This window comes from Lissotriton helveticus, chromosome 3_1, assembly GCF_964261635.1.
Source record: "Lissotriton helveticus chromosome 3_1, aLisHel1.1, whole genome shotgun sequence".
In the NCBI taxonomy this organism is placed as follows: domain Eukaryota; kingdom Metazoa; phylum Chordata; class Amphibia; order Caudata; family Salamandridae; genus Lissotriton; species Lissotriton helveticus.
This window is the reverse complement of record NC_136061.1, coordinates 2,106,594,707-2,106,619,953: the sequence shown is the minus strand read 5'-3', so window position 1 is coordinate 2,106,619,953 and position 25,247 is coordinate 2,106,594,707. Positions and strand designations below refer to the sequence as shown.

The 25,247-nt window shown below is 43.2% G+C and overlaps 1 long non-coding RNA gene across 1 annotated transcript in view; it reads right to left on the bottom strand.

Annotated features, from left to right (window-relative positions):
- LOC144824151 (uncharacterized) overlaps positions 1 to 25,247 on the bottom strand; it is a 257,683-nt gene that overhangs the window by 165,159 nt on the left and 67,277 nt on the right. The window contains exon 2 of the long non-coding RNA XR_013608911.1: positions 16,533 to 16,665. This is a non-coding gene — a long non-coding RNA (uncharacterized LOC144824151). The remainder of the gene's footprint in view (positions 1 to 16,532; positions 16,666 to 25,247) is intronic.

Below are 25,247 nucleotides of genomic sequence, written 5' to 3'. Positions count from 1 at the left end.
TTCGGAGTATGAACTCCTTCTTCAGGACGGGGTGCACAAATCCCCTACCCTACTCACGTATTCATACTCAAAAATCAATTGATATTACAGAAAAGTGGAGTGTAATGCAGGCTAAAATGTACCTACAAGCATGAATGTCGATGGTTTCTGCCAATCGCAAAACTTGTTTGATCTATCTGGAGTGCCTCATGAGCCTCTTAACGTAGGGAACTACCGTGCCAAGCTGCTACGATCAACAGGAGAGAATAGCTCCTTCTAGGCCCGTACGCGGCTCTGCTGTTGTTGTGATCGTATCTAGGACCCTATTTAAATATTCCCGATTCATGCCCTTATGTGGTTATAACAAATCATACCCTTATAAAGGCATAAGAATCATATCCATATGTAGTCATAGCCAATGCAGTCCAAATACGGCAAGGCTACTCCCATAGACTCCTAGAAAGTACAACGCGTTCTTTAAACAAACCAAGCCTCCAGCAGCCCGGGAATTCCCCCTGCTTTTGTTTTGATTTGTCCAAGAACTCCTGGAGTCCTGAAAGAACTGTAAGTTCTTAGTGACGTCTTATGTCCAACCTTACGTCAAACTCGGCACCTTTCAGGTATAAATATACCAGCGCTTGCCTTAAGCAAACACACGGTGGTATTGGAGCAGATCGGCTATCTACTTACCCGAAGCCCAGCTGTAACGAGAGCCGAAGGAAGCTGACCCTCCCATTGAAGCACTGAGAGAGACGCTGTCTTTTCTCCTGCCGAGAAATCCAGCTCCAGTGTTTCCAGTCACCCTTGCGGGTTGCTGGGAGATCGAGTCCTGAGAAAGAGATACAAAACCTCCTTCATTCTATAACGAAGGTACGGAGCTGATTGGATCCTCAGAGAATTTTTGATTCAGATTCTTCGCAAAAACTAACTTAACTTAAACTGCAGCTCACTTACTCCTTCCCAAGTACTAGGCTTAGGTTAGGTACACCGGGGTAGGCGTATCTTAGAAGCACCAGTTGAGTACTTTAGTCAATGATTTTATGTATGTATATATTTTATCCATTTTAAGTATCTTATGGCTTAGAAACCATATAAATGCTTTTACAGTATTATTTCATAATACTTCCTTTTACTGTACGCACTTTACTTCATGACAAGTATTGCAATTGTGGCAATTCATTTCTCTTGCACGAGAAAGAGGACTGCTCAATAAATAAAAACTTTTATTGAAAACACCCATCTCTCTATTTCTCTGCACTCCTGGTGAAACTAAGCATGCACGATTGACTGAGTGAAATAGTTGTCTATTGTTTTCCACGACTCTGGAGATATACTCCTTATTCTGGGGGGAGCAAAGTTGTCATGGTTATGCGGTTGTCAGTAACTAATCCCTTCTTTTCTATTCAGGAAAGTTAACACCTTCTTGTTTACTCGAGAAAGTTTCTAGTGACCTCTGAGCTAGCTGGCATACCTAATTAAGTCTAACATATTCAGTAGAGACCTAGATGACTTCAGTCCTACGTCTAAACTGTCGTTTATGTTATTCCAATGCGCAGAGCCTATTGGGAATATAGGAACTACACTACATGGCGCCCAACGTTTCGTAAGGCGATAATCTAAAGCTGGATACTAGAGTAACTCAGTCATGCTTTTCACACAGACCCCTTTTTCCCGTAAAAACTCCAATAGACGTCTGGAGTGGGTAAAAGGTTAATATCCGCCAGAACTTAGTAGGAAGAGATTCCTATGTATTAGTTTTTGGTTTAGTCAACGTTGAAGTATACAGTGTTCCAAAATATTGTGCACCTAATCTTTGTTTCCTTGAAACTTGCTCTGCAACAAAAACTTTCTGTCAGTAAAATGGGGGAAAGTGACGATGAAAGGGAGAGAGCTAGAATAGCAGCTCAACTTCTAGCGGATGACACAAGTCTCCAAAATGAAGACACGAATGTTATAATCATTCCGGTAAACGTAAGAAAAACTATAACTATTAAACTTATAGAAAATGGACTATCATCAAGAGGTGGTACAGTCATATTTGTGGTAGAGGCCCATGAATATCGGCAGACAGAGGTATTCTATTCATGGATACATTTTCCTGAAGCAAATCCAATAACACACGATTTCCACTATTACAAAATAGAGGAATCTCCAACGGAATACGCCCCTTTCGAGGACGTTGAAATTCCACTAACATACCAAGAGCACCTGCTCTGGTTTAATGGCACCCTAAAACATCAAAATCACATTACCAGGCTCAGTCCACTAGGTAGACCAGGAGCCACATGGCCGGTTCCAGACAGCTACACACCACATCCCGACATTGAAAAAATGTCAGATCGAGAAATTTTAGTTCAGCTAAAATTATTAATTAAAATACATAGACAATTGGTCCAATATGTCATGCGGACTTCAACAGTCCAACCAGCAATAAGAATACCACAACACACCCCTCACCAGGGGAATACAAATAAAATCACACCATAGACTATACAATCAGTCATTGGCAAAATACCCGCAAAACGGGAACAAATTCCATTCTGGTTAGCTCAAAAAATAACTCAAATAGAGGCAGTATTTCCTGATACTACTCCTAATGAGAAACACAGAATTCTGACTATCTGTCTTCCAATGGGGATCGCACCACATGTGGAGGACTGTGACACTTGGGGCACAGTCTTTGCTTCGATTTACACAAAAACACATGGTGTTCCGTCCATGGCGGTTATACCAGGCGTACTAAGACAGATTCAAAATGAATACGGTCCAGAACCTGCTTTAACTCTAGGTATGAAATTACTGAAAGACTTTAAGCAGGTCTCAGCTATATTACTAGCAAACATAAAAGGAGAAGCAGCATCTGTGGTGATCCGCCAGAAATTGAAAGAAACAGATATAGCAGAACAACCTTTTTAACTTGCCAGAATCATAGAAAAATCCTATGAAGAATTAGGTAGAGATGGTTTGGATGGGAAACCACTAAAACCCCAACTAACTGAAAATCCTGAAAAAGCATTTATCAAGAATAATCTCAATACTCCAAAAAAGAGGTGGGAATAAACAAACTACTCCCAGAGAAAAATAGTTTCAGTCCAGAGGAAGGTCTCCTCAACGGAGAGATAGATCTCCAGAACTAGGAGGCAAGTCTCCCCACAGGGAGCCCTCTGAGAAAAGATACAACCTTAGAGATAGGGATAAATTAAGAAAACCTGACAGATATCAAGCTAATTATACTCGTCCCTCTCGATCTTTTCAGACTTCCTCACAGAAATCGTAAAGAAGAGGACGGTCAGAACACAAGGAAGAGCACGTCAAGTCCAAAGACAAGGAACCTGCTCATCAAAGTAAAAAATTACAATTTCCAAAAAAGAAGGTAGCTAGTATTAAAATAAAACATGCCGAGGATTCTGAGGACACAACTGAAAAACGGAGAATGGGCCCAGACAATGCTAGACAGCGCAGCAGAAGTGACCATAGCTCGCAAGATCCTGATGAATCTTCTGGAGACAGAGGACACGAATGAATAAATTCAAGTGGAAACTGCAGACACCAGAGTTAGCGTGCCCCATAAAATATACAAAATAACATTACGTATAGAAGGGGACAAAACTAGGAAAATAAGAGGTCTCTTTTGGGATAAACTATCTAAAGGCTATGATATCCTTCTAGCAGAAAAAGACTGGCCATCAGAGTTTGTCAGGGAGTGCCCACATGGCGAAGAAATGATTATGCCTGCCTTCTCAAATCAAATTCCAATTCATAAAAAATACACATTTGCAAGAAAATGGGCAGTGGCCCAAGCCCCTGCATTATATAAAAATCATGTAGGATGGGATGAGGATTCCCCTCACCACAAAATCCAGTTAAAAAATCAACCGACTGCACAAAGGCATTATCCTGTTAAGCAAGAAGCTATATTCATATCGTCTAGTTTTGGACTACAGACACCTAAACTCATGCTGCAAAACATTTGCAGTACAAAACTCACACAGTGCAGCACTAATGAATAACATCGTGCGCAAAAAATATAAAATGACATTAGATATCTCAAATGGTTTCTTTTGTCAAAACATTGCACCTGAAAGTAGGTATTTGACCGCTTTCTCAACAATGGGGGCACAGAGAATTCTGTCGACTCCCACAGGGATTCAAGAACAGCCCAGGATTATTCTCAGCAAGGGTAGCAGAGTTACCACAAATGTATGATGATGAGGCATTATCTTATGTCGATGACATCTATCTTACAGACGGTGACCTGGAGACACACTTGAAAAGAGTGAACACCATTATACTTGGGTTCGCAGATGAAGGATACAAATTCAACTTTAAAAAGTCACGAATTGGCCACCTAACTGTCCTATTTTTAGGATATGAATTATCAAGTGAAAGCAAAAGCCTAGCAGACAACTTCTTAGAGAAGTGTGCAGTACTCCAAGCTCCAAAAACGCTGAAAAACTTACAATCAATTCTAGGTTTCCTGAATTTCGGAAGAACTTACATTCTAAATTATGCAGAGAGGGTTAAACCTCTCTATGAATTAATAAAACGTGATTTAAAACCAATCAATTGGACTCAGAAACACACAGAAATTTTACAAACATTACAAACAGACATGTTAACAAAAACAAAACTGCAAACACGCGCAAACGAACGCAACCTTGTAATCCGAGTCATCCCAGGAAGATGCGGATTCAGGTACCTGACCTCTAATGAGGGAGAAACAGTACCAATAGCTTATAAATCACACTTGTACACACAAGCTGAAATGAAATTCAGTTCTACTGAAAAAAATCTGACTGCGGTTCAAACTGCTGTAGCAAAAGAAAGAGCCCTAGCCCAAGGGAAGAGCATATCTGTTTTAACAGCAGTATCAGCCCTTGAGGCAGTAACAAGACCAAGCATTCCGAATGCTAAAGCTTTAGATCCTAAATGCATACAATGGGAAAATTCTCTTGCTGCAACAGACGTGAAACACGCATTTGATCCAAAAATGAAAAGACTAGAAGATCTGGAATACGAACATGAATACCCTCTGTCAATCGAAATTCTGCCACTCGAACAATACACCTGTGTAATCTACACGGACAGATTTGCACAACACTACGTTGTGAAAAAACAAGTTTACAATGCAGCATGCGCGATTGTTAAAGGTCGCTGGCGCTTAGGTAAATTCAGACCGATGGTCACACTACAGTCAACTAGATCCTTTGTGGGACAGCTTGAATCCAGCTCCTGGTTGTCGTTGACACCTCCTGGTCCTCGTGGCTGCAGAGACAAGCTTCACCTCTTCACCTGAGATCATTGCAACATCGCCTGGTTCCTTCCTGGTTCCTTCCTGGTCCCTGGCTAGTGACCCAGACTCTGTCCCCTCTGCTTTCAGGTTCTTCAGTTCCTCGATCCACCCGGACACTCTTCCTCTGGCCGCCTGCAGCACTTATTTGCAGATCTCCATTGAAAGCATAGACGAAACTCGACACCAAAAGGCACCTATGCACCCGGCTTCCCTGGGTGAGGTAACACGAGTACTCCGGTGCTCCCGTGGGTCTTGACTCTCGAAGTGTCCTAGTCTAAAGGTGTTTTGTCGTAGTCCAGCCGGAAGTGCCCTTAAACAGTAACTTTGTAACTTCTTCGTTCTCCATTATAAGACAATGATAACTCGCGACTGTGTTTAGACACTGCACCCGTCTCCTGTGGGTCTCCTACTTCCTAACCTTTGTTTGTTTAGTGTAGTCCCAGCGATTTTCCTAGGCCCTAGGCCTACTCACTGTTTCTGTAGTGGTCCTTAAACCACTTACTTAGTATATGGTTTGTGAGGCCCCTAGGGTATAACTGTATTTGTGCAACTTATCATATGCTAATTGAGTAACTTGTGATGTAATTCGATCTCTTACCTCATAAAGAGTGCAGAGGGGTTGTGTTAGAAATAAATACATATATATTTGATATATACTCTGTGTGGTGTCCTTCCATTTGGTATTCAAGGGATTATAATTGGTAAAACAGCTTGCTTGACATGCTCTCTGAAGTCTTAGCCTAAGACTGCTGGTCCATGCTACCACTAGGATAGCTTGTCTATAAGGTTGACTTTACAACCACCATCAATAAGGGCCGTTTAGACTGGTGCAAGGTGCCCACTAGAATAGTGGACATCATATGCCAGGCTAACTTCTCACAACCGCCCTCTCAATGTTGGAAGTCCCTGCTTTTTTATGACCCCCCCTATACCACCAGGAACATCATCTTCGCACAGGGGAGATCCAGGACAAGTGATCAGCTGTCAACGAGGTCCACTCAATGGCCCTCTGCCTGCCATTTTGAGTGTACTTCATAACCTGTAAAACACTGTTGCAGCATTACTTTGTAAGAATGCCAATGTTCTGCCCTTATACGTCACTCAGAACACCGTGGATACTTCAATGTTCCTGGCTAGTAGCTCCTTCCGAATCTCCTTGAGTGCCTACTCCGAACAAGGATATCTGGGCTCATATCAGAAAAAACGAAGAGGATGGGGTTATGAAATATCACAGTGTTTATATGCATCACTGCTTTAGAAAAACATGTACACCATGCCTTGTTTAACAATAAGCAGAGATCGGTGAAGTTGTACTCTGCAATGGCCCTTAAATTTCAATTAGATGATCACATTTTGTTTATACACTATTGATGAAAAACGGGTATTGGTAAAGCTGTGCAGCATATTTTGAGGCGGTCATTAGAATGATGAAACCTGTATTTCACAAGTTTAGAGTGTGATGTTTCTTGCTACAGCTATACAGTTCATGGAAAAAAACAATAGTTAATATATTCGTCAGAAGAGACGTATTATTTCTGTGCGCAATACAGATGTTAAACTGTATCTGTCCCACATTAAGTTGGCCCTATGTTCAATACAGATGTTAAAATGCATTTTCATCAGCATCACGGTGAGCCCTATGCGCGGTCCAGAGTACCCGCTTTGAATGCTTCAGCGTTCCACATATGAGCTGTGCGAGGCACACACTGCATCGAGAGGTGGGAGGCTGAGGACGAAAAAGTGAAACATTGTGCTGCCTGGGCTGGGCTGGATCAGGCTTGCTAGATTAGAACCTCTGGCATCAGGCAGGCCAGACTGTCCTAAAGGCTGGACTCAGCCCGGAGCACCTCTGAGCAGCACACTACAGCTCCTCATGGGATGGGTGGGTGGGGGTAAGGTTCCCCAAGACTTCCGCCCTGTGATGTGAGTACCACGCCACTACATTTAGAATTATAAGCTTTGACAAAGGCAATTTCTTTTTCTTATCAGACCTAATGGCTTGTACAATGGTAATTAGCCACGTGGTAAAGCGGTGTGGCTGCTGATTACGATGGGTTATAGTTTCTGCTTTTTTTAATAGTGCTATGACGAGGCCATTGTGTCATTTTCTAGGAATGCCCCAATAAGTGCATATGTGCCTACAAATCGAGGCGGGGTGAGGTGCTTTTTATTGACTAATTTGAGATGAATTCGTAAAAAAAGGTTTTAAAAGCATTATGACAAAGCCACTGCGTCATTTTATTTGTTTAGGCATGTGCAAACATGCATCCAAGCGCCTTAAAAATGAGGCAATCAATCTGAGGTGAATTGATAAATAAAAAGTATTAAAAAAAGAACTGCAGAGAGGGTTGGAGGCATGGAGTTGAATGGGGATGGAGCAACAAAGGCGGGCAGGGGAAGAATAGCACGGGTGAGGGAGGACAAAGTGGATCACTGGGTGAGGGGAGAAAAGTGCACAAAACAGATCAATGTGGAGTACTGGGTGGGGGAGGTCTCAGTGAGAAAGGGCAACATGGAGCGCTGTGTGAGGGGATAGAATCACAAGGAAGGAAGAACAAATGGAGCATGGGGTAGGCAGAGAAATACAACTGGACAATATATACACTCTCATGAGAAAATAAAAAAGAGTTCCTGAAAAGGGATCACTTGTGGAAGAATAGAAGGAGCCAGTTAGGGAGGTGGTAAATAGGCTATGCTCCATGGGAAGGGACAACGACATGCTGAGGGGCTACAACACACGAGTGATTAGAAAGCAAGCAAATGTGAGTGACAATACACAAAGCATTCATTTAATAATTGTTGCCTCACTGGCGGTTTTCCACCCAGCATCACAATGATAAAAATTATCAATTGGATTATCACAAAATTTACAATGTAACATCTTCACGAATAAGGCTGTTTTAATTCATGACAAAGCCACTTGTGGATGGTCTCCTTGGACTTGTGTTTTAAAATGACTCTCGAGCTAAATGCATACATTCATGTGACATGTGTTTGTTGTTCGTATAAACGAGGGTTTATTTTGCATTAAATCAATTAATCGGTATACGTGGACGTTTTCTCAAGGATTTTTCTTTGTCACATAGCATCTAGTGAAATTAAGTGAAATTGTGGGGTGGTGATAGTTTCTGTGTTAAAGTTCATTTGGGCGCAATGGTATATGGGCCCTGTAGTTGCTGAGGGTATTAGGTGAAGGTTATAGTAAGAGCTGGGATTAGTCACGTGGGGAGGAGGAGGAGGTAGGATCTAATTCTATGGGTGGTGGGTCACGCAGTTTCAAACGGAATGTAGCTGAAGGCAATTAGGCTTTGGTGATTGGAGAATTTTTACCAGGTTAAGAATTTAAATTGTGAGCGTTAGGAGTCAGCTGCTCGAGCATTTGTTTGGAATTACGGTTAGAAGAAAGTAGGTGTTAAACCGGTCAGGAACAACTATGGAGTATGAGCAGGTATTTCACGAAGAACTGGACCGGGGTAAAAGATAGAGTTAAGCTGTCAGTTTGCATGTCCTGGGTGTTAGATTCACATTGTTGTGGGAGTTAAGTTTGGTGAGGGTAGAGATACACTTAGGGGAATAGTATGCAGTGAGCACCGGGTGGTTGGGGATTCACTTAGCAACGACGGCATAATGGCAGGCATGACATCGAGGATGGATGTGGGGAGGTTACCGTGTTCAGTGAACACTTGACAAGGTAGTAGTACAATAAATGTACTGATGTAGTGGTGTTTAGGGTTTTTTGCTAATCAAAGAGTTTATTTATTTTCATAATATGGATTGGACTGAAGATGATTTAATCATTTTATGCATTTGTGTTAAAACACTGAAGCGCTCTATGATGAAGACTAAAGGAGTTTTTACTTTGGTTTTAATTTCAACAGCTACCCCTGACGAAGGGCGATAAAATGCCCGAAATGCATTGGGACATTGGTGAACTACAGCTGCTAAACATCAATTGAGTGTCCCACGTGATGCGGTAAAAGGCCTGGATTGGCCTAACTGTGTCATTTGAAAAAATTGGGACCATGGACAGCCTTATTGTGAACAGTCAAGCAAAGCTTGATTAATTTTGGAAACTACGCAATAAATATGAATTTGGAACATGAGAAGCTTGGAAGCATTCTTGATGCAAGCAGTGCGATTGGAAATGCAGTAAAGGGTTGCTGTAATTATTTTGGAGTTTAATATACATGCTTTGAGGCGAGGCACGGTTCCAGTCTGCACGCAAGCAGGAATAAAATGAAAAACATCGAGATAATTGACTAACAAATGGTGTGCATCTGCTACCTCACAGCGCATTCATAACAATACACAAAGCCATTGGTAAGCAATGGGAGGAATGCAATCCACGTAAGCTTTCTGTCACATATCGTACTAGTCATCTCTTCAAAAGTACATACAGAACATTTCATTAACCGTGCCACTTTTTATGGTCTGTCTTGTCTTGTCAGTGCAGCTGTTGCGAGACATTTATGTGAAAATCACAAGGAGAGGGAGTTTGGCTCCACCCACATGTACATATTTTGACTGGGCAGACATTGTCAGCTTCCACAAAAAAAGCTCTTGTGCTCCACACAGCTGTGATCATTTTGTTTATTTATCCAGATGCTTGAACTTGAACTTTCAGAGGTGCACACATTCCTTTCTAATGCTACTAAAGTGTCTTAGATACCTGTGGGCCACATGTACAAAGGTAAGCGTTTGTGATTACAAAATAGCGAATTTTTCCGATCCACTATTTGGTAATCTCAAAGACTCATGTACAAATGTATGTTTTGCACATTTTTCGATCCACTGTGGGCCGCAAATAGACCTACCTCAAGAATATTAATGAGTTATGTCTTGGTTTGCGATCCATTGGGTATCGCAAAAATCACAGGGATGGTGGCCTGCTGGGGTCAGCAGACCACTGTGTCTCTGATTGCTTTTTAATGAAAGCAATCTTTTTTTCTTAAATGCAGCCTGTCTTGCTTAAAGGAAAGCGGGATGCGTTCCTAAAATGAAAAGTTTTCTTTTTTTTTTTAGGTCGAGCCTTGGAAGCGTATGCGCTGCTCTGCGAGGCATGCTGTATTCAGGTAGGTACTTGAAGCTCTGTCCACTCTCCGCCCATATTTTCCATTGGCTTGTGTCAATGTCCATTGTTAAATATGGCTGTTCATTGGTAAATAGGCATAGTAGTTCCTCCTTAGTACTGCCGTGTCTCATTTTGCAACCTCCCATGGCAACACCCCTTGATACGTGTGTTATTACTCAATAGGCTTTAATTACAGCCTCCGAGCACTATTTTCTCAAACAGCTTTGTCCTGCACAGAATACGCTCTCTCCTAATGCTTTAAGAAAAATGTTAATACATGAACAAATTTGCAATGCAATACGTCTCGCATTTGCGAGAGTTTAAGCTATTGGCATTGCAAATGACAATGCCTTTTATTTATCTGTTTTAAAAACAACACATAAATAAAAGTCATTGTCATTTACAATGCCAATAGCTCAAACTCTCGTAAATGCGAGACCTATTGCATTGCAATGCTTGTTAAGAGTGGGTGTTGCTCCTTGGGACCACTGCCTGTCCTTAACATTTTTCCTTCAAGCATTCACAAAGGGGAAGGGGTCCCATGGGGATACCCTAAAAACACCCCTTCCTAACACCGAACCTCAAATCTAATTTGCGATTCGGTAATAGTTTTCCAAATCGCAAACAGGGATTTGTGCATTTAAAAAAAACAAATTACATTTGCATACAGGCCTATTCTGGGAATCTTCTCTTTTGTAAATACAGAAACGCTTTGTACATGTGGCCCTTCATAATTTATTGTGTTTAGGTTTCTCCTGCATAGCGCTTGCGCTGTGCTTGTGAAATCTCTTGTATTTAATGTATCTAAAAAAGTGCTTCTTATCAGTTCCCATGGCCGAATTATTGAGTTCATTCGCATTTGTGTGGAACTTTTTATTTTGTTAACTACCCCTGGCTGCACGCATTTATGATACTTCTTCTAAAGCTGTTCAACCTGTTTAAATGCCATTCACTGTCAAGATAAGATCTCTTCCCACAGAAAAGGCAGACCGCTGCTGGAATGCTTGCTTTTTAGGTTTCGCCCTGGCCTTGCAACTGCGTAGCAGTTGCTCCGCCCAGGGCGAAATCTCATGATCCTACATATGGGCTTTGGTTCCGCCTCTGTCTTCCATTGGCTAGCTCCATAAATGGAGGCTAGCCATTGGAAGAGATTGGCTGTCAATCACGCTTTCCCGTGAAAACGCGATTCGGGGGCGTTTCTCGGTCTTTTTTTAAGTCCCGCCCCTTTGTCCTGGGCCGCGCTGTGATTGGCTGCCGGCCCGGGACACCCCCGTGATGTCATTCCCCGGGCCGCGCTGTGATTGGCTGGCCGGCCCGGGACCTGACTTGTTTTTATTTCGTTCGATTGCATTATTTGTTCTCTTTCTGTATTAGTCTTGTTCATCCTGTTTTTTCTTTCCTTCCTTTTAATTTCTCCCTGGCTCTTACTCTTTTTAAACTCTCCTTTGTTTTCTGATTTCTCTCTTTTTCCTTCTTTACTTCACTCTTCCATTCCGAGCGCATCAGTGCCTGTTCCCTTACACTCCCCTCTCCCCCCTCTTTATTTCTGCACCCACCCCGGTGTCTTTATTTCTTCCTCCGTTTACCTGACACTCTTCTCGTTTCAGTGGCCACGTAACTCTTGGCGTTTTCAGCCGAGACATCTTCTCAAGCAGGTCAACCATAATACATGTTATCGTATGACTCCTATTAAATACCATTAACGAGATACAGTTGACAGTGGGCTTCCCACGTCGCCAGTCGGCTCACACTTAGTCGAGGCCTCGGTCTCTGTTCCATTGTTCTTGTTTTGTTTTAGGATGACCCTGTCTGACCTTTTCCTCGGTTGACCTCGTGCGTTCATGCGCCCCAGACACATTATAGCCTCGGCACCTGCTCCCAGGACACCCGCTCTGACCCACATTCCTCGCTGCCCCCCCGTGCCACCTGCTCCTCGCCAACCTGCCGTGACCCATATCTGCCCCTCCCCCCCCGTAGCAGCTGCTCCTCCAGTCCCAGGCCCATGAATGAGCGGCTTTTTCACGCACCCCGCCCCTCCTGTGCCACGTGCCTCAGTGGACCCGCATCCTCCCCAAGCTCTCTTGCTCTCCCCTGTTCGGAGAGTTCAAATCACCCCTGATATAGCTCAGCGAGATAACTAGCCCTTCTACATAAGTCATTCGAGGACATTGACGCTTGTTTTGTAAATTAGGACGTGTGGTTCAAATTAAACTATTTATTTAGCAATTTTATTGGCAGAACAAAAGCTTTTTCCAGTACTGAAGTGTAACCAAAGAAGTGTTGACAATAACTATGTCCTGGGCAGCATTGCAAATCTTGCACGTGCATTTAAAATAAGTGTTTTCTACAGAAAACAACAGGATGCCTAGCAGGCACACCACAGACAAAGCAGTACTTGTCATGTACACTGGGAGACCCCAGAAATATTCAATCACAAATTATATGTCAGGAGAGAGACAACGAGTTTGTAAGAACATAAAAGCCCAACACTTGTATTGGGACAATTAATAGCCAATTAAAATGTCTGAGTCACAAAATAAAATACCAACCAAACTGATGCATTTTAAGGTCAGCATACTGTCCTTAGATGGAAAGGGCATGAGGATTGAGGACCTGAAATCAATCTACCAGAAATCAATAGGCTGGCAGTAGAGCGCATGATCTGTCTCATCTCTGGCATGGCCAAGGAAGTAATTTCACACATTTACAACTCTTGATAGTCGACTAGGCAGTAACTTTGTATGTAGCTGATATTACTCAAGAACGTTAGGGAGTGCAGAGTGACTAGGGAGGGCTAGGGAGTGCAGAGTGACTAGGGAGGGCTAGGGAGGGCTAGGGAGTGCAGAGTGACTAGGGAGTGCAGAGTGACTAGGGAGTGCTTTGAAGTCCTAGGGACTGCAGAGTGACTGCAGAGATTAAGCCAATGACAATGTAAATGACAATGCCATTTATTTATCTGTTTTCAAAACCAACACATAAATACAAATTTTGTCATTTGCAATGCCAATAGCTCTAACTTTTCCAAAGGCGAAACCATTGCATTGTAAATGCTTGTTATTTCTTAGTTGTGTAAAGCAGATGTTTTAGCCTTAATATGTTTGTGGCATTTCCTATTCATGTTTCAGTACCTTTCTTTGCATTTTGTAAGCATTATCAGACTTATTTTTTTTTCAACATAATCCGTTTGGTCATTATGATCAAATTCTTAATGTTGTTATAAACATTGCACGTAAAAAAAAAAGTTAATATAGAAGAGCTATGCTATATTTTACTACTAAACAGGCAGCCATAAGTAGCAATAGCACCGGGCCCAAAAGCTGTCAGAACTCTAAAGACATAATATTGCTATATTTGACTACTAAACAGGCAGTCGCAATTTCAGTTTCCTTGCAGTTCAAAGGGACTTGATGTGAATGGTGAAGCCGGTTCAGTGGTACCAGGGCCATACGCTCTAGGGACCCCACTAAACACCTACAATTAAAATATTTTACTACTAAACAAGCAGTCACAGGAGCAGTTACCTTGCAGGGTCATGATTTGAATAGTGCAGCAGGTGCAGTGGCACCAGGCCTGAAATTTGTCAGAACTCCACTAAACACCTAATATTGCTATATTTTACTACTATACAGGCCATCACAATTGCGGTTACCTTGCAGTTGAAAGGGGCTAGAGTTAAATTGTGCAGTGGCACAGGGGCCAAAAGGTGTCACAACGCCACTAAACACCAAATATTGCTATATTTCACTACTAAACAGACAGTCACAAGTGCAGTTATCTTGCAGGCAATAGGGTCATTATTTGAATGGTGCAGCTGGTGCAGTTGCAAAAAACAACAAGTGATGGACTGAATGTGGATCAATGTCACACACTCCCCCAGTCAAAAGATCTGGGCCCAAATCCATCGTTTTTTTGCACTCCACACCACCCTGGGTCAGATAATGGCTTTATGCAAATCAGCTCTGACCCTGTTGCCCCATGGGAACAGTCCAGTCCGAACTACAACAGCCATATCTTTCCCAGACCGGAATCAAGCATCCGAGGACCGGACCGGTTTCGAGGTAACACCTCTCTTCAGCCCGGCTAGCTTGACTCCAAGTGGTGCAGTGGCACGGGGGCCAAAAAGTGTCATAACGCCACTAAACACCAAATATTGCTATATTTCACTACTAAGCAGACAGTCACAAGTGCAGTTACCTAGCAAGTGCTGGAATCATGATTTCAATAGTGCAGCGGGTGCAGTGGCACCGGGACCAACAGCTACAGGCACCCCACTTAACACTTAGGGGCAGATTTACAAGCACCATGCAACACTTTTGGTTCGCCGTTGTCACTTTTGTGGTGCAGTAGCGGTGTAATCAATGCACCACATTGCGACACATTTACAACATGACACGACACATCTAGGGAGATGCGTCCCGTTGTAAAGCCCTGCGCCACATTATATCTGCGTCTGGCATAATGTATGCAGCGTGGGCGTTCTGACGCAAGAAAGCCTTATAAAAGTGATGCAGTGAAATCTACAAGATATCACTGCGCCACTTCTACGACGTCACTGCGTCCAAACCATACGCCTGCTCGAAGCAGGCGTAAGTAGTGACGCAGCACAATAGGTGTAGGCCTTCCTGAGCATTGCTGGAGTTGCGTCATGCTTTCGACTCCAGCAATGCATGCCTATGCGTGACGCATCTGTCAGTCCTTGTGCCATGGTGCACCGCATTGTAAATGCGAAGCATCCAGGTGCCGCGAGGGTTTTTTTTGTGTGATGCAAGTAAACTGACACATCTCACCTATGATGCGGAGATATGCCAGTTTCTTGTAAATCTGCTCCCTAATATTGCTATATTTTATTCTTAAACATGCAACCACAAGTGCAGTTACCTTGCAGACAACAGGGTCATGATTTGAACAGTGCAGCAGGTCCAGTAGCACCGGGCCCATAAGTTGTCAGAACTCTTCTAAACACATAATACTGCTATATTTGAGTACTAAACAAGCGGTCACGATTGCAGTTACTTTGCAGTCTAAAAGGACTTGATTTCAATGGTGCAGCAGGTGCAGTGGTACTAGGGCCAAAAGCTATAGGGACAGCATTAAACACAGCTTATTGCCAAATTTTCCTACTTAAAAAGACAGTCACAAGTGCATTTATCTAGCTGGCAATAGGGTCATGATTTGAACAGTGTAGCAGGTGCATTGGCACTGTTACCAAAATTTGTCATAACCTCCTCCAAACACCTTATATTGCTATATTTTACTACTATACAGGCAGGCACAATAGCAGCTTTCTTCCAGTTAAAATGGGCTTGATTTGACAGAATATTGCTAAACTTTACTACTAAAAATGCAGTCACAAGTGCAGTTATCTTGCTGGCACTAGGGGCATGTTTCAATGTTGCAGCAGGTACAGAGGCACTGGGCCCACAACTTGTCAGAACTCCTGTAAAGACATAATATTGCTATTACAGCAATTAAAAAATATAATATTTTACTTTCATTTAATTTTTCAAAATGTTGCTATTACCTACCCGCACTATACCACTAGTAATAGCACAATATATTGCCTTTTTGTACATAAACAAGTCATCACACTTCAATAGACTTTCTGTAACATATATTGTACAAATCCTCAGCAAGCTACAAGTTACAAAAAAATAGCTTATTATTAATCAGATAGGTGAAACCTAATGCATTTACCAATGCTTGTTTTCTCTGGTAGCACCCCTAGGAGAGAGGCAGTCATTAACGTACTGTTGTAACTTGCCCCTTGACCTGATTCTTCACCCTGTGCCCTTTTCCCCCCTCCCTTATGGCTGTACTTGGTATGCTCCATGTGTCAAGCGGCGCTCGCTCTAGAATTTGACAGAGCAGCGCCACCGACAGAAGACAGCTGACGACATCCATGTGTTTACTTAGAAATAAAGAACCTATCATCCTTTAATGTAGTGTTGTCCATTACTACATTCTTTGGCGGCGTGAGGGAAAGACCTAGCTACGCGCTGCGTTCTGCGTTCCCCTGGGTGACAGCGGTGTGAAGCGGAAAGTGGAAGCTGAACTTTCTGTCAGGGCTACGATGTGGGGCAGAGTGGTTCCCTCGAGATTGGCTCATATCGCGCTGCACTAACTGACTCAACCTTTGGTTCTAAGCCTACGCTATATTGAGCTACGGGCATATTTGGAGGAGAAGCTCACCTGCTTTCACAACGAAATTCCACGAGCTTGCCTGAGGTGACGGGAGAAGATCGTGTGAAGGGAAGCCACCTCAACAGGAAGGTCCCGCCAGTGGGAGGGGGCCAGTTACCTCATTGGTCTGAGGAGAGGCATTCTGTGGAAGTAGAAAGGGGACTATTACTACAACTTTCACAATTAATGTCTTCTCTCATATATATGTGTTGATTTCAATGTAGAGTGGAATTAATAATCATTGGGGTCACACAGGGAAAAAAAAAAATTGCGGTGTCTACATATCTAAATTTTAAGGTTTCTCCTGCATCTCTGTGGTCTGTTTTGAAGACAAGTTTTTCAGGTATCCCACACCTGTATGGCAATGGCGGGGGCGGGCATGAGTCAACCTCCCCCCTTTCTAAATGAATTAGGAGAACCTGACATTCCATGGAGAAGGTGGGAAGGCATTTTCAAATCGTACCTGATTGCCATAGGCGGTAGTAATTACACCAATATACGCAAGCAACACATACTACTCCACAACCTGGGTACTCATGGGAGAAAGGTCTATGAAGACATTACAGGGAGGCTAGTAGAAGACGACCAGGAGGAAGTGGAGGAAGGTGTCAATGTATATGAAAGCACACTCAGGGAACTGGGAGCACATTTTAAGGAGAAGATAAATGTGGTGATGGAGAGGCACAAGTTTTTTAAGAGGGTGCAGAAAAGGGAAGAAAAAGTGAGCAATTACGTAGCGGTACTGAGAGGGCTGTCTGCCACATGCGAATTTGGGCAACTCACCGACTCTTTAATCAGAGATCAACTGGTGCGGTGCACAAATGACACTAAGACGCAGGAGGAGTTACTCACCAAGAATCCCAACCTAGAAGAAGCTGTGAACATAGCCAAGGGTCTGGAACATACCGCGAGATGTATCAGGGAAATGAAATTACCTGAGGGGGCAAGCAAAGAGAGGACGGAAAGCAAGTCTAGTTCTGAGGGAGAAACCGTCTGTAAAGTAGGGGACAAAAATAAAGAGGGGGTGCGTAGTAAGTCAGGCCCCATGGTGTGCTTCAAATGTGGTAGTCCTAACCATTTAGCAAGTAACTGGAAGTGTCCTGCTAGGAATGTACAGTGTAGGAAGTGCAACAGATGGGGGCACTTCTCCAAAGTGTGTAAAACGCCAGGCAAGTCAGTGAATGTCATTGAAGAAACCACCCAAGGGGAGGAAGGGGAAAGATCATATGTTTTTCAACTGAGTGGGGATGAGGAAGATGAAGTGATCTCGTATCCCAAATGTGATGTTCTCCTAAATGGAGTTAAATTTAGTATGTATGCTGATTCCTGCTCACCCTACACCTTGGTGGATAAAAATGTTTTTGAAGAAAAGTTTGTTAATCACTCTGTAAAGTTGTTGCAGCCTGACATCAATCCCAAGGGGTACAATGAGGGGAGAATACCACTGGAGGGCATGGTGACGATGAAGATTTCCTTTAAGGATAGACACACGGTGGGAAAGGTGTATGTTTCCTCCAGGGGCTCCACTTTGTTGGGCTGGAAGCATCAGAAACAGTTAGGTATCACCTTAGATCCCAATAACCCAGAACAAGTGTTGTTAATTGACCCCTTGGGCATAGCAGGAAACCTCATGGAAGAGTTTAAAGAAGTGTTCAGTAACAATCTAGGGGTGTTTAAGAATTATATGCACAAGATCATCCTCAAGGAGGGGGCAGAACCAGTTGTGCATAAGACAAGATCCATACCTTTGCGCATGAGAGAACCTCTTGAGCAGGAACTTCAGAGACTGATTAGTCAGGGAGTTATCGAAGAGATTGAAAGTTCTGCTTGGTTGGCCCCGATAGTTATCACGGCAAAAGATGGAGGGAATACCATTAGGCTCTGTGTGGACCTGAGAGGCCTCAACGCCAACATCCTGGTGGACAGATATCCACTTCCCAGAATAGGCGAAATGTTGAGCACGATTAAGGGAGCAAAGTATTTCAACGTGCTGGACTTATCGTCAGCTTATTATCAAATTAGACTGCACCCAGACTCTCAACTGCTCACTGCATTCACCACCCCGTTTGGAAACTTTAAGTTCTTGCGCATGCCATTTGGTTTGGCGTCTGCGGCTGCGGCCTTCCAAAGAGTCATGCAACATGTACTAAAGGACTGCATGAACACACTTTGCTTCCAAGATGACATACTGATCTACGGGGGCAATGAAGTGGAGCACAACGAAATGGCAAAGGAGGTACTGAGAAAATTGAGAGATGTGGGGTTTACCACAAAACCTTCAAAATGCAAGTTAGGAGTGTGTGCTGTAGACTACCTAGGTCACACCCTCTCGGAAGATGGGATCAAGCCCAAGAGTGACCTGATCAGGGCGGTGAGAGATGCCCCTACTCCTAAGTCTAAAGAGGACATTCTGTCATTTCTGGGTCTAGCTGAATACATGGCCAAGTTCATTAAAGATTTTGCGATGGTGTCACAGCCTCTAAGAGACTTGATCAAAAAAGACAGTGTTTTCAATTGGGGCAAGGAACAAGAGACGGCAATGAAAGACATCAAGAAGGCCATCATTGAAGCCCCATTCATTGGGAAGTTCGACCCAAACGGAGAGACTATCATCTTTACAGATGCCAGCAACCGGGGGGTAGGGGCCACCCTAGCACAAAGAGAAGGGAGCAAAATCAAGGTGGTGGCCTTTGCATCCAGGACACTCACGGCATCAGAAAAAAACTACTCTACCATAGAGAAAGAAGCACTAGCGGTCTACTGGGCGGTCTGCCACTACAAATTCTTCATCTGGGGAACTCCTTTCGAAGTGCAGACTGACCATAAACCTTTAGTCTCTTTATTCACAAAAAAAGATATGGAAAGCATGACGCCGCGTATAGCCAAATGGGCAGTAGGATTACAAGCCTACAATTTCAGAGTGTCATACATTCCAGGACAGCAGAATAAGGTAGCTGATTTCCTATCGAGAGCGCCGGCGGAGGAAGTGGCGGAGGAGAAGATTAGAGGTGACCCAGTCCTGGAGTTGCGGCTAGCAGCCATAGAAAAGGACACATGGAAAAGTCAAATGGGTCAGGATGAGACACTGAAGAAAGTAAAGAGGTTCATACTCACGGGATGGCCGAAGAAGTGCAAAGACATGGAGAGCGAGATCCAGCCATATTGGAACGTGAGAGAGGATCTATCAGTGGAAGGAGAATTAATATTGAAGTCCGGGAAACTGGTTCCCCCAGAAGCACTGAGAAACCAAATAGTGGAGCTGGCTCACGAAGGTCACTTGGGAAGGAGCCTGAGCAAAGCCAGACTTCGTACGGACTACTGGTTCCCTATGATGGACAGTGAGATGGAGGACAAAGTGCGTGATTGTTACGCATGCAGCTTGAGCGACAAGTCCAAGACCGTGAGAAGATCACCTTTGGCACCTGTGGAGGTACCTGAAGCTCCGTGGAACAAGCTCGGCTTGGACATAACTGGGCCGATACATGGAAGAGGGCCCCAAGACTGGTACCTCATTGTCATGGTGGACTACTATTCTAGTTGGGTGACCTACAAGGTAGTCCACAACGTGAACACCCGAACGATCATCGAGTTCATGAGAGAGGTGTTCTCAAGAGAAGGTGTGCCTGAGACTCTGGTGACGGATAATGGCGTACAGCTTATATCTGAAGAAATGAAGGAATTCCTCAAGGACTGTTCCATTGCACATGTCCGCACGCCACTGTACTGCCCCAAGGCTAACGGCAAGGTGGAAAGAGTTAACCGCATGGTTAAAGAGTGCATACAACTGGCAAAACAAGCGGGACGGAACATCGAGGAAGCGTTAAGGGACATGCTGTGGGCCTACCATACCACGCCCAAGTCTACCACAGGATGCACACCCTTTGAGCTACTGAGAGGAAGGAAAGCAGGCACTAAGCTCACACCCAGTTGGATGGGAAGAAGTCAAATTGTGGAAACTGACCCCCAGGTGATCAAGAGGAAGATTGAAGCCAATCAACGTAAATACAAAGAATGGTATGACAAGAAGTGGGGAGCTAAGGAGAGAGGATTCCAGCAAGGTCAAAGAGTGTATGTAAAAAAACCGGAAAGGCTGAGAATAGGAGGAGACAAATTCTATGCCCCCAGCACGATCAAGACTCTTAACAAGAATTCAGTAGTCATGGAAGATGGAAGAATGTGGAGCCAGGATAGGGTAGTGCCAGCAGGGAGAGAGGTTTCCAGTCCACACACCGCTAGGTATGAGGGTGGAGACGTCAGAGGGGAGACTAGATTGGACAGGAGAAGTGGTAGGCAAAGGCACGCCCCCCAATGGCAAAAACAGTTTCTAATGAGATAGCTACTTTAGTTTTCCGTATTGTCCAGTATAGTTCTCATTTTCTATTGTCTGTTCTATAGGGAGGATGATGTGTTGTAACTTGCCCCTTGACCTGATTCTTCACCCTGTGCCCTTTTCCCCCCTCCCTTATGGCTGTACTTGGTATGCTCCATGTGTCAAGCGGCGCTCGCTCTAGAATTTGACAGAGCAGCGCCACCGACAGAAGACAGCTGACGACATCCATGTGTTTACTTAGAAATAAAGAACCTATCATCCTTTAATGTAGTGTTGTCCATTACTACACGTACATGGATTTTTAGGTCTGGCTTTACAATGCATTCATAAGAGCGACCTATTGGCATTACCAATTCTTGCCTGATTTCACTTTCACCTTCGTTCGCTAGGATGTTTTTTGTTTTTTTAACAGATCTCCTCTTTGAGCTGGGACTGTTAAGCATTTTCGAATTGCATGACATGCTTGAGTTAGATAAACATCTCTTGTAATCAGTGCGCTTTGTCAGGGAGGGTGGGAACAGAGATCAGGACCAGGTGAAGCAAATACGGTTCATATTTGTCTTTTGTAATATTTAAAGGGCTGGAGCTGCCACACCTTCACAGTAAGACTCTTCAGGGAAGGAACGTCACGCTGGCGAGCACCAGTGCATGAAGCCGGTTCTGGAAGACCGGTTCTAAAGACACACGGCCCCCTTCACTTCCACCGCGCCGCTCTGAAATGTGTTATCTAGCTTCAAACTCATCACAAATATTTCCTTTCACACTTCAGCAGAACAACCATTTTAACAAAGCTGGTGACAACGTTGGTTGATTCCAATGCTTTGAAACGTAAGCAGGAAAAGAAAGTGTCTTGTTAAGGCTTGTGTCAAGCTCTTAGGCTTAGAATGTGAAATTCTTCCTAATTATTTTTAATGTATCACATTTTGACAGAACGGAGCGCAGCAAACAAACTTGCTAAAGGTGCAGAAGTTAGTTTGCACTGCCTAGCTTAGGATTTTTACTGGAAGAGATACCCTTCTAGCCAGGGACATCTTGAGGATTTTGGGGGCCAGGGACCAATTGTACTTTGGGGGTTTTTGTTTGGAACAGTTTTGAATGTATGAGCCAGTTTCATCTCCTTCATGCCCTCCATTGCCAGGTCACTGACAGTGCACACGCAAAAACAACAGTTGATGGACAGAAGCAGAACAATGTCATACATTCACCCCAGTACAGAGATCTGGGCCTAAATCCATCGTTGTTTTTGCTCACCATACCGTTCCAGTTTGAACCCAGCCATATGCAAATCAGCCTTGACCCTGTGGCCCATGGGAACAGTCCAGCCCAAACTGCTAAGCCAGGTCCTCCCTGGACTGAAAACCAGCATCCTAGGACCGGTTTCGGGGACAGACACACTCGTCCAGATGTTAAAGTTGTTACATCTAATATTCATGGCTAGTGATGTGTGTTTTCAATATTGTAACACAGCAGCAGCTCACTAATATTACTACAAATATTCTCTGTGTTACCCTCCGATTTTTCATATGAGGTCTTGTTTTGATCCAGAAGAAACTTTATTTATGGATGTTGCATGAAAGATAAACACATCTCTCGGCAAAATGTCTGTATTAGACTTTCACACACCACTCACATCAAAAGTAAATTAAAGAGCAACAGTACTTAAAATAATCTGTTAAAAATTATTAAAGGTCATCAGGGCAAGTCTCTGTAGAACAGAGCTGCCTCTATCAGAGGGCCCCCTCAAAGGCCGGGGCCCTGAGTCTGAGCTCACTTTGCCCATGCCATAAAACGTCTCTGCTTCCAGGACAAATTCCAATGCTTAGAAAACCTCTGAACCATTACACAAAATGCCTGTGTGCTGTGCACTGCTGTGCACATCCAATGTGTGAGATGATTGGAGAAATTAAAGCATTATACCTTTTTAGGTGTTGCCTGCCAACAGCGCATGCACTGTCACTCAAAGGGGTATTGTTTACTGTGGGGAGCTTGGAGCCTGGCCATTCCTTACTATTCATTGTCACTCTTGTTTGCTTCCCCTTAATTGGCCAGTGCTTGCCGAAGTCACTTCATGTTCACCTGTTTGGAGCATTGACCAAGTACTGACTGATTTACTTTTATTAGTGTACCTCCACTGTCCCCCCAATACTCGCTGTGCTTCAGATACTATCTTGTTTATTTTGAACTGCGACCTGGACACAGATTATTTCAATGTTTACCTCTGTTTCATTGAATCTTAGTTCAGGGAAGAGAGAAAAAATATACCTTAAAAGCATTAGATGGAATTTGGTTTCTGATGTTCTTTAAAAAGTTACAAATCGCTTCCCTATTTTCTAAAATGAATGATACCCTGTGCACTTTAAATGACACTCATCACTATTTATGAAGATTCGCTGAAGTGTGCAGAAATTCAGGAAGCAGAATTTCGTAATGGTAGAGTTGAGCAAGTTAATTGCTTAAAAGAGGTGGTGGATTAGCTCTGATCTACTGCAATTGTTTCACAGTCACTTTTGAATCAGTTCCACCCCTAGACTGTGAAGCCTGCCTCTTTAGCTTAGATCTTAATAATAGGCACTCGTTTAATGACATGCTACAATACGTCCCATCAGGCCCCTGAAGTGGGCTTGTGAAAACATTGGCACACTGCTGGAGGCCTGTCTATGCGCCAATGACTTCACCTTCACATACAAGACTGCACCTAGAGACTTCATCTGACAAGGATACAGAAGCCCTCCTTGAGACCATGAGTATGCTAGGACTAGCACAAATAATTAATAAACCCAAACACCTATCTGGGCAAGTTAGACGGCTTGCTTACTAATAATTTCCATATCTGCATAGAGGATGTGCTACCAATAATCTGGTCAGCCCATCATACAATCATTTTTGGATTAAATATACCACAAAAATTCTAACACACACTTTAGCCCAGGTTGATCCCCACGTACTCTGACTTGGAACAAAAAAAAAATAAAAACCTACTTACACAGCAACTGACAGACGCAACCCATTTTTCCACATGATACTCAACAACTCTCATTACAATATATGGACTGGTTAATCTCCACCTTTTCCAAATTAGCTCCGTTGAAAAACTCCTCTGCAAACAGGAGTAAACCCTCTGCACCATGGTTTACAGAGGCACTTAGACTGGAAAAACAAAATTGTAAGAGACAGGAAAGAGTTAACGCTCAAAATACAACAACCAAGAAAACATTTCCTACATACTTGCACTGAACAAATACCAATGCCAACTCATAAAAGAAGAGAGCAACTGCTTTACCCAACAAATAGTCAACAAATGACTCCACTAAGGAGCTTTCCAAGGTAGTAACCAAACTTATCACACTTCCAAGCAGTAAAGCAGCCAGCTATAGTCAATCTTTCTGTTACACACTGGCTAACAGCTTCATGTACAAAGTCAACCACATGTATTTTAGGACTCAAACAATTCAGATGCTAGAGTGCATACCAGTCAGGCAAATTCTGTTCAAACGTCCGTCACGGATTTGCTCCCAGTTACCCCAGAGCTGGTTTAAAAAATGGTTATCAGTGCCAAGTCTGGCTCTACTTTAAACCCCTGTCCACGCTGGCATCTGATGTAATAGGAAAAAATCTCCTGTCTGTGTTTAATTCCATGTTTATCATGGGAGTCTTCCCCTCCCAATGGATAACAGCCTCCACCCTCCCTCATAAAGAAACACAGTCTCGCCTCAACCTTAAGAAGTCAAATGTGCAATTTCAAATAACCAAAACGTGGAAAGCATTTGGTACTACAAGAATAACAGACAATGGAGTCTCAACCTGAAAGGTTTTATTTAAGGATTTTGCCAACATAGTTAAAATAATCAAAATCAATTAGTCAATAAATTAGAGTGTAAAGCTCATTTAAAGTACAGATTTAATCAAGAACTAAAGAAAGTTCAGAACATCAAAACACAGATTCTCCTTTGGGTAAGAATTCCAAGATAGATTCGCCTTCTAAAGCAAGTGGGAAAAGGCTCAGAGCCACATCATGAAATCACACTCTTTTTTTTTATAGGGTTCTAAAGAAATGATTTCATACATTCACTATATTGGTACATGGTTCACAGGCCCTTAACCAAACAGAATGAAGCCAAAGAGAAACATTTACAACTAAATACACTCAACATTAGTCTCATAATTCTACTAAATAGATCTTCCTACGAGCAGTTGTCTACACATGGAACAGAAAAGGGTAAATAAAGTGATTCTCCATAGCAAGATTTAAGCTTGAATGTGAATACTTTATTCAGACCAGTCTGTAAAAGTATTCGCCATTCTCTGTGGGGCGTATTTAATTTTTATTCCAGTGAGACATGAAAATGCAAGTCTATTTAGGTGGTACAATGAAAGGTCACAAAACAAAGGGTGTC